The sequence below is a fragment of the Cryptomeria japonica genome, chromosome 8 (assembly GCF_030272615.1).
Source record: "Cryptomeria japonica chromosome 8, Sugi_1.0, whole genome shotgun sequence".
Classification (NCBI taxonomy): Eukaryota; Viridiplantae; Streptophyta; class Pinopsida; order Cupressales; family Cupressaceae; genus Cryptomeria; species Cryptomeria japonica.
The window spans coordinates 173,006,780-173,017,582 of record NC_081412.1 but is presented as its reverse complement, the minus strand read 5'-3'; positions in this window follow the sequence as shown (position 1 = coordinate 173,017,582).

Sequence of the window (10,803 nt, the reverse complement as noted above, 5' to 3'; positions counted from 1 at the left end):
GTAAAATATCTCAAACATTAAAACAAAAAATCATAAAAAGGTCAACCAACAATGTGTTTAATAATTAATCATCATCTATCAATCTAGTATATTTTTACTATCACTCAAAATATCTGAAGTATGTTAATCACCAAGTTGACATACAGCCAATTGTATCATATTACTCAAAGTATATACAAGCACTCATTAAGTATCATCAACATGATAAAAAATAGATACACCAATTATCCGCAAATCAAGTGCAACATTAGGTGCATCCAAAACACTAGTGTATGATCACTAATCACAAGGTGTAAACAAGTCATTCAAAGCATCTAGAATTCATCAACAAAAAATGCATCATCAAGTCATTTACAATCTCTATCCAACAATAGGCAAAGTGTAAAACATATCAACAATGTAATACAAGCAATTACACAAAGCATTTGAAGCGTAAACCTATCATCTCTTCAAAGTCTCCAAAATATATCAGCAACATCATACAAGAAAGCAATTTGCATAAATCATAAAAAAACACATCTACAATCTACACAAAGTCTCTTTTTGAATATGGTATAAACAAAAGATTCTCCCTAGTAGATGAGAGACGAGAATGCCAACAAGGGTCCAACTTAAAGGGAACCAAAACTAAATAAACAAATTAGTGAAAATAGATAGACAACTTAGTGATATTTTTTTTCATTATGACTCTCTATTAAGTATTCCTTTTATTATTTCAACCTAATGGGAAGTTTAAGTTAATTTTCCCTTTCAAAATTTTTAACTTAATGTAACGCATGCATAAGAACAATATTAGAAGATGGCATGAACATATAATTAGCCTCAAATACAAATATCTATATTAAAAAATATTTTCCATAGAAGACTCCAACTCATAACACCACTATACTCTTTGAACACCTCGTCAAGAGCTAAGGCAATGGAAACTAAACTTCAAGAAATCAAGTTGAGGAAGTTCAAGGAGAGGAAAGATTTTGATTATCGAGGGATGAAGGATAAAATCAAGAGAGCCTTCACTCATGTTCATCGCCTTGAGGATGTATGGGTAGATGTCTACATAGAAGACGATGTAAGGAGAATGGATTACAACAGCCTCACTTTGGAGTAGATTGTAGATTTGGATCTAACCAAGATCCCAGAAGGATGGTGGATGATGAGAAAATTCTTGACCTGAAATATAAAGTACAAAGAATTGCTAAAGCTCATCTTTTGTCTCCTCAATGGTCTCATAAGGAGTGTACTTCCATTTTTGCTAGATTTCAGCCCATTCTTGCTAACACCAATGCTTGGCTAAAGAATAATAATGTCAAAACCATCAAGATTAAAGGTGGAGTGGAAAGTGATTCAGTTGGACCATTTGGGCGTAGATCTAAGGTTAGAATCAAGTCCAAAGAAGGTGCTTCTTCTTCTGGCACTAGAATCAAGCTAAGGGTAAGTAGAGTTTTGGTCATTCCTCCACCAGATGTATCACTAAAAGGAAAAGAAAAGTGTCAAGTGTAAATCCATGTCATTGACCCTGAAGCTGAAGCGCATGAGGAGAGTACAACAGGATCCCCTCCTACTATGGACTCGGGTTCTCCTCACTTGGTTCCCCAATTGTCATTGGATGTACCTATGTCTTCAATTGATACAGATGTGGACTCTTTCTCCACAGTTTATGTAGATCCTATTGAACTAAGTACATCTGTTTGTACTAATGTAGAAGTACTTGTTGAGACTTCTCATGGTAGCATGGAGAATGTCTTTGATGTGAATCCCTCATATGATATTTTGTCCAGCATATCTCTTCCTAAGGTTGATACTTCTGTCATAAGTTTTGACAAGTTTATGACTAAAGCTAGTCATGATTTTCCACGTAAATAAACACTCGTCATTATCCAAATAGAGGCTTATCCTAGAGTGAAAATTGTGGTACAAGCAGATCTTGTTTCTACACAAACCACAATTGTTATCTCAGATGTGAACTCATCATAACTACCTCCATGGTTGAGTTCGATCACTCCTAAAAGGAAGAAGCGGGAAATCTCTCTTGACATATTTGATTTCTAGTAGCTCAAGAAACCTAAACCAAGGGCCACCGAGAAGGCCAAAATAGTCCCATGGGTGGTAGTGGGCAGCAATAAAATGAAATATGCAGAAGTGGCGGAGCCTTTAGCTGAGAAACCACTAGAAGAAATGCAATTGTCAGATTATAGGCTCACAAGGGTGGAACTTGGAAAGAAAACACATGCTAGAGTTATGCATGATGCTCAGGATTTGGTGGATTCACTGGTCCAAAGTTATGATGAGCTCCTGGAAAAGACAAATGAGATCAAGGAAAAGAATTCACAGCTCATCATAGTGATCCAAAAGATCACTCACTCTTCAAAACAAGTTTGTCCTTTGACCTCCTCCACTTTTGAAGAGTCTACCAAGTAGTTGGAGAAGGCTACTCAAAAAGCCAAGGCTATTGATTCCCAAGTAGATCAATTGGTTGATCAGTGCGCTCAAATGGTGAAGAAAGCATTACACGTGTTGAGCAATGTGAGAGCAGCAAAAATGAAGTTGAATCGGACTTTAGAGGCTTTTAACCAAAGTCTAGAATCAATTGAGAAAGATTCGAGAATCTAGCATTAGATGTATCAAATCAAGTTGAAAATCTTGTTCAACAATATGGTGATACCAAGTAGAGAACGGTGCATAGGATTTGAGGAATTTATGACAAACAAATGATTGGTTATCAAAGACCTCATCAAAGATGTACAAGCTACTCTTGAAATGAGTGACGAAGTGGATCAGGATGTCCTCTCTAATTTTGAAAGGATGTCTTGCAAGATTTTAAGTCATGATGGAGAGTTGCTCACTGAAGATTTGATACTTACTGAATTAGTGTCAAGCCTTCGTCGGGAACTGGAAATAGAACAATTTATTGTGGCTTCAATCTATAGGTTTGTGAGTTACCAATTTTTCTTTGATAAAATGCAAATTGTTCTGGAGGAGCACAGGGAGGCAATAGTAAGGTATTTTGACGTTATCATCAAAATTGTTGTCGTTGCCAGAAATATAGTAGGTCCTAATCCTAACGAGTTACAAAAATCCATCAACAAATTCCAATCATTCATGGCTAGAGATAGGAAAGAATAAGAAGTGTCTCATGACACTTGCATTTTGTTTTTGACAAATTACATGTAGTGTCAGGATTCATCATCACAAGTGGATTCTCACTTGTAACCCTATGAATTGCAATTACATGTAAACAAATTACAAGTTGGTTACCAATAGAACTGTAATTTGAATAAGTCACAGTTAGTTGGTTGGTTGTGGAAAAAGTCTTAGTTAGACTTCTCCCACATTTTTCTTTCAGGCCCTCTCCTATATATACACGAGGGTGCCTTTTGTAATTTTTATCTTTTTAGCAAGCAAGGAAACTCTGCAGAAATTTGCAATCATAGAGACTTTGAGCTTTATACTTGTAAATTGTTTTTCCTCCAGTAATATCAAAGAGTTTTGATTTTTAGACTTTGTGTTGAAACCATACTTTCATGCCTATTGTGTTCTTGTGTCATAGTTGGATATTTCTTTGTATTTGCTTGAGATTATAGCAAGGTTGTTGAGAATAACTTCAATCTAATTTCTCATAGACTTTGTGCTGTAAATAGTGAGGGTTGAATTAGTTTGGTTGTTAGTTAAAATCTGAGAAGAGTTGCAAGACTTTGTGCTTGTGGTTGTTCCCATTTGAAGTGATTCTTACGTGCATCATCCTTGCAGACTTTGTGCTGACATATGGTGTATATTGTTTTTGTTTTATCATTCTAAAAAAGGTAGATAGGATAGTGGGAACTCAAGACTTTGTGCTTGGTTGTTGTTTTCCCATCCCGCAAGAGGTGACGGAAGTCTTTGTGCTTTCAAGGAACTTCATTTCATTTCTTGTCATTGGTTTAAGTTGTTGTATTTATCTTTTAAAATTGTTGTTTCTTTTCTAGGAAGAGAAAAGGATATAATCTTTTCTATAAAAAAAAGAGAGAGAGAAAAGGTGGTTGCCCCACCCAAATTAGATTAAGTATTTAGTTAGTATTAGTAGAAAAGGGAGAGCCTTCCCTAAATTAGGAGAGTTTTATACTCGCACACTATGGTTGAAACCACAATTTTGCACACCTTTCCAGGTGTACAAAATTTTCAACCAATAGTTTTTAACACATTGATGTAAAGTAGATGGAACACCTTTCATGAAATGTAACTATGAATTCCTAAGAAAAATATTGTAAGGATGTATCATCACAAAACATACTAAAGTCATATATTAGTCAATCACATTTTGTATGATCGTCTTTATCACAAGGTATAGGATCATCATTAAGTGTAAGGGTGAATATAAGTATCTCTAATAGAAGAGGATAAGCACCAACCAATTCTATGAAAGAGGAAAAAGATGTCACATTAAAAAAAAACTCCTAGAAAATATTTTGTGTCCAATTTTAATAAGGATAAATGTGTTATGTAATACAAAAGATAGGGACATGTTAAATTTCTAAAATAATTGTATGCAAATCAAACAAGAAACAAAGTCTAAAAGGTACTATAATTATGATAATATCTTGGATTGGGAGGGTGCAAAGAGAAAAAAAATCACTATGTATATCCAAACCCTAATTGAAATGACTAAGAAAATGTAAATCAAACCTTAAGCTCACAAATCTTGTATTTTCATAGTTCATTATAATTTATATCAATTATTTCAAATAAAAATGTGTTGAAATATTTGTGTTGACATTTTGGATCATACCACGTGATCCATCATCAAGATAGCAATTGAATTGTGGAGAAATTTGCAAGATCTAAAAAGTATAAATATAAAAGGGGAGACCAAAAACAAAAAATAGAATAGCCAACGAAGTCGAGAGGAGAAAACATCAACAAAGAAAGAGGGAAGAAAGAAAACAAGATGAAAAATAAGACAAATAATTCAAAAAGCAAAGCAAAAGAAATAATAATAATAGAAATAATAATAATAATAATAATAATAAAGAAAGAAAACAAGATGAAAAATAAGACAAATAATTCAAAAAGCAAAGCAAAAGAAATAATAATAATGGGCTTGGTAGGATAAATCCTACTTATGGTGGATTAACATCAATTTTGATGGGGCTTCGAGAGGAAACTAAGGGGTTTTGGGTGCAAGTTGTATTACAAGGAATGATGAAGGTATGATCTTGGCCAGGGGAGCACAACGACTTGTAGATGGAACAAACAATGAGGCAAAGGCAAGTGCAACCTTATTAGCCATTTCTCTAGCAGTAAAACTCTCGGTGTCAAAATTACACTTGGAAGGAGACTTGAAAATTGTTACTAATGCTATTGCGAAAGGCGCCTCACAATGTTGGAGAATTAATAAAATTATCCACATAATTGGTGAAAAAATTATAAAAAAATCAATACTTTAGAATCTCACATGTGCGTAGAGAGGGCAATTTGGAGGCCTAATGTGTTGTCCAACATGGGTTGTGACTTGGATGTCCAGGCTGTGAGGTGGGAGGAAGGAGGGATACACGTGGAGTGTATCGTTTGATTTTGAAAATCATTTTTTAGTAAAGTTGGCTCATGTGACAACATATTTTGATTTGCTTTCTGAATACTTTGTGTTGTTTTTAAATGCATATATAATGTTAGAAATTTTGTACCTTGTCACTCTTTGCATTCTCTTTGACATGGCACATGGACATGGGGCAAGTGGTTGGTGACATGAGAATTGCATTCATGCTTTTGAGAAGGCCGAAGGTGGACATCCTTGAAATGTGAGCATATTAATTAAAAACCCTGATGGGACGACGAGAGATGTGACTTTTTAAGCCAAGGAGGTGGACAAGTTAGCATTCATTACAAAAAGTCTAGAGATGAATAGACTAGAGAGCGATAGAAGGAAGGAGTTGGCACACATGGAAGCGAACTTCTCGCTTCACTCAATGAAATTGTAGTTAGCGTTTTTTGGGAAGTTCTCTGAGAAGAGACTTGGAGGAATTTTCAAGATTGATGATGATTTGTTTCTGCAGGTTATTGAAACTCTATTGGGCTAAGAATATCTAGTTAATGAATTTCAATATTGCACCAACGCATACCATTTCAATGATGGTGGCATGGGGCTTAATGTTTGGAACAAAGGAGGAGGTGGTCTAGGTTGCCAAGGCTTGCATCCCAGACCGTTCTCTATGTGGTTTTACTTCTCTGATGGCAAGAGCAGACGTGGGTAATGGTTTACAACACCCATGGAGAAGGGATAATGTCGGATGGGAATGATGTGGAGTTCAAGTTGTTCGTGTTGTGGCAAGATGGTGCGAACAGATAGGCAAGGACCAAGGAAGCTCGCTTGGGCTAGGAGAATTTAAAAGACTATCTTTGGGAGAAGGAGGTGGAGCTGCGAGAAGCGAAGAAGAAAGATGGGGCAAAGAGGACGAAATTGAACCCTAAGGATTACTAGATCAACAACTCGAGCAAGAAAAAAAATGAAACTTTAAATGTTTGAATGTTTTGTTTGTCTTTTTGTAATGTTTTAATGTCAAATGTTAATATTTTAGGCATAGAAATGGGACATTTATATGCCAATTTTTGGGATGGTATAGTAATTTCACAATCGGGATAGTGGTAGAGTAGAAATGGAGTAGTTAGTTTAACTTTCAAGTCTTATGCATAGTTATTGAGATTAATTCCCAAATTTTGAAATTTGCAGTACGTACTTTTTTCTCTAATATTAATATAAAAATATACTATTATCGATCAAAAAAAAAGAAAAAGATAATTATTACATAATAGTAAAATAATAATGAAATTATATATAACAAGTAACACAAATAATTTAAAATTAAAAAAAAAAGTAAATAAATTTTAAAAATAAGAAATTAGAGATCAAGTAAAACTAATTAAAAGGTAAATAAAAGAATAGTAATATACAAAATAAGAAATAAAATAGATTAAAAAAAATGTTAATATATGATGTAAGAATAAAAATACAAATAAAATGTTAAATATTTATATAACTTATTTAATTATCAAACTCAATATCCCTATCTTTTTGTATTTACTTTACTAAATTAATATTAACTATAAAATTACTTACACTAATTATGTCTAAGTCTAAGTTAATTTGTGTTGAATTGTAAGCATTTCATTTTACTAGCTAAACTAATAAACTTATTAATGTCGATGGGCATTCTACAATGGCAGCAAGGGGTGGAGTGGAGTGTGACCATGTTAATGTTAACTTTTATCTTTTAGCTTAAATTTGACAACCATTCACATGTCAAAATATTAATATTAATTATAAACTTAAGGGATTTAAATAAACACCATATAAAATAAAATATACCCTCATTAAAATTATAAGTTTTAGATAGATATTTAAATATAAAATAAATAAATAAATAAAGATATTTAAAAATAATCCAATATTTCAAAATTACAATATTCCTTAAAAAAAAAAAAAAAAAATTATTCATAATGATTTTTTTGAACAATGATAAGTAGTTTAAAATTTAAATAAAAAACTAGATGTCAATTGTATCTAGAAAAAATAAATAATGTAAATACAATATAAGTTAAAGATATTTATATGTAGTAAATGTAATTTAAAATGAAATCAAAAAATTTTAAGGTAAATTAAATTAAATACAATATAATATAATTTAAATATTTTTATATGAAGTAAATATAATTTAAAATGAAAGAAAATAGTTTTAAAGAATAAAATAGTTTCAATTGATGACTCGTCATGGGCCTAGGCGGGATGATCCATCTATCGGGCAAGCACATGATCATTTAAATTGTAAGTAGATTCCACCAGAAGAAGGATGGATCAAGGCCAATTTTGATGGAGCATCAAAAGGAAACCCAGGGGATTCTGGTGCAGTGGTGGTGTTCTGGGATTGGAAGGGCAATATAGTAGCTTGGGGTGCCAAACTTTGGAGAGAGCACGAACAATGCAGCTGAGGTGCAAGCAGCACTTTTGGCAGTTGAGTGGCGACTAAAATTTGGTTTTAAAAAGCTACACTTGGAAGGTGATTCATTGATCATAATCAATGTGATTATCAAAGGGGATACTCAGGCTTGGATGCTAAATAAGTATGTTCTGAAGATCGAAGGCGATTTGAATTATTTAATGACTTTAAAGTCACTCATGTGCAGAGGGAAGGATATAGAGTAGTTGATGTGTTATCGAAATGGGCTTGCTCATTTGATTTAGTACAGGAGTATCAACTAGAAGATATTTGTAATCTGTCGAAGGATGTTTTGGGCAAAGATTTTATGGAAATGGCAACTCTGAGAATGGTGGATGGAGGATGCATTGGATGATGGACAAGGTAGTTGGCATGATATAGAGGGGGAGTTAATGTCAAATCGTGTAGACAAACAGGGAAAATATGCCTAGACAAAGAACCAATAGATGTGTATTTATGACCCTGGCCTATGACGACGGTGTTGGATGTTGGGTTTGGGCGACGTGCATGTTGTATTAAAAGCTATAATGATTTATGTTCGCTCTACCTTTTCACTTTCATTTTGTCTTCTCGCAATCACTGTAAGAGGTTTGCAAAGAGTGGAGATTGCGGATTCCAGGGTGACGGCACCGTAGCAGGAAAATATGGAGGCTTGTTTCACCTTCAGAAAAGTGAAGAAACTAGTATTGTTTGTGGGGAAGGTTCCAAACAGACGCATTCAATGCCTCTTCCTTTACAAGGATGAAGGACTAACAGAGGCGGTGAAAATGATGTTGGGAGAAGACATTGTTCATATTAGTCACAGATATAGGACTAATATGGAAATTTATTCACTAATTGTTGCTTGGGGTCTTGAATTTGAAGATATTGTGGCAGAGGTTAAAAATGTGATGAATGAATTAATTGCAGATGAATACCTGGGCAATATGTACTCAATTTTTGAATGGGTTGTCCTAAGTGTAGGCATAGACATATCAGAAGGAATGGTAGAACATATGAACCCCGTGCCTTTTGTTCACTAGCAAGAGGATGAAACGAAAACAAGATGCAAAGCTTCAGCAAGGAGAGGTTGGGAGGCTTTCAAAACTTTTGCAGGGTTAATGCGAGTAGAATAAGCCCTCATAGTTGCACATGAAATTGTGAGGGTGGAGATGGGACGAGAATTGTGACCTAGGGCACGAACCGAGGAGGCGGTGCGAGTTTTAGCCGAGTTTAATGAGGAGTTGAGAATACTCATTAATAATACCATTTGCATTAGCCTGAGTTTTTAGTTTTTTAGTCAAAAAACAGTGATATTTTTTTGTCTGTGATATTTTTTTAACTTTATCAGGCTGATAATGTGCCCATGAAATTGTTTTGAGATGGACTGTTTTGGTTTGCAGTAGCTTATGGGTGAAGCGGGGGTTGGTCTTTGTGCTAGATTTGGAGTGGGTTTTTTTTTTGTAGATGTTTGGATTGAAGATTTTCATAACTGTACTTTTTTGAATTGATATATTAATAAAATCATAAACTTTAACCAAAAAAAAAAAAGTTTCAATTAATATCTATCAGCATTTCTTTAGATAGATGTATTTAAGATATCTATACTAGTGTTAATTTTTATTATAAGAATAAGACCAAATCTAAGTTGAGTTGTGTTGAATTATAAGCATTTCACTTTATTAGATTGAGTTGTGTTGAATTGTAAGCATTTCATTTTATTAGTCAAGTTAATAAACTTGTGCTAACTTTATTGTGAGAATAAGTCTCTAAATTGATTGAGTTGTGTTGAACTATAAGCATTTCATTTATACTAGACTTTATTGTGAGAATAAGTCTTAGTCTAAATTGAGTTGTGTTAAATTGTAAGCCTTTCATTTTATTGGCTAAAATGATAAACTCGCCCTAACTTTTATTTAGAGAACAAAGTATTAAATCTAAATTGATTTGTGTTGAATTGTAAGCATTTCATTTTATTAGCTAAATTAATAAACTTATGATGAACTTCATTGTAAGAAAACAAATATAGAAAACATTAAACCAACAAAAATTGCCTCCTTAAATTGCATCCACCTAAGGATAGATCATTCATTATAAAAAATGATTCTATTGACCTTAATTTTTTTCTTAAGAAAGAAAGAAAGCCAAAAATACGCAAACATTCCAATGCAGAAAAACAAATAAAAATATCATTAAACTAATACTGGGAAAATTGCATCTAAATTTCTGCAACCCTCTCCAACATTTCTTTATAATACAACAAAAGTCGTGAAACTTCAATTTTTCTTCAAAGCACTGTATGACAGGTCAGATTGTGATAGTTTTCACTATCCTTTCGTCTTTGAAAATGCTTAAAGATCTAACAATGGTTTTTCTTCAGTTCCTTACTCTAATGTTGGGAGCCAATTCCATCCATCGAGAACATCTGGTTAATGGTGGTGATGATATGACACCCCAACTATAGTGTCTCCAGCTCCTTTCAGATTCTTGGCTCAAGAATAATCATCTAACTCAAAGACAAATGATGAACCTGGTTTAAACCTTAGCTCATCTTCATTTGATTTTCAATAAGTCATACCCAAAATTTAACCATCGTGTATTACTCCTCATATGAATTTGGACACCTACCTCTTAACCCTACATCGGATTGCCCCGCACCCTGTTGAGGTCTCTATGACAGGTAGTCGAAGCGATCTACTTTGCACTCAGATTTTTCTACTGTTGTGCTTCTGATCATTTTCTCCATGGTATTATTATATGGTGTTGTTACATTTCTTGTGGATACTTTTAATTGAAAGTAAGTGGTATTTAGTTTAAAATTTGCTCAACAAATCCCCAACAGCGCTGACAAGTGAATTCA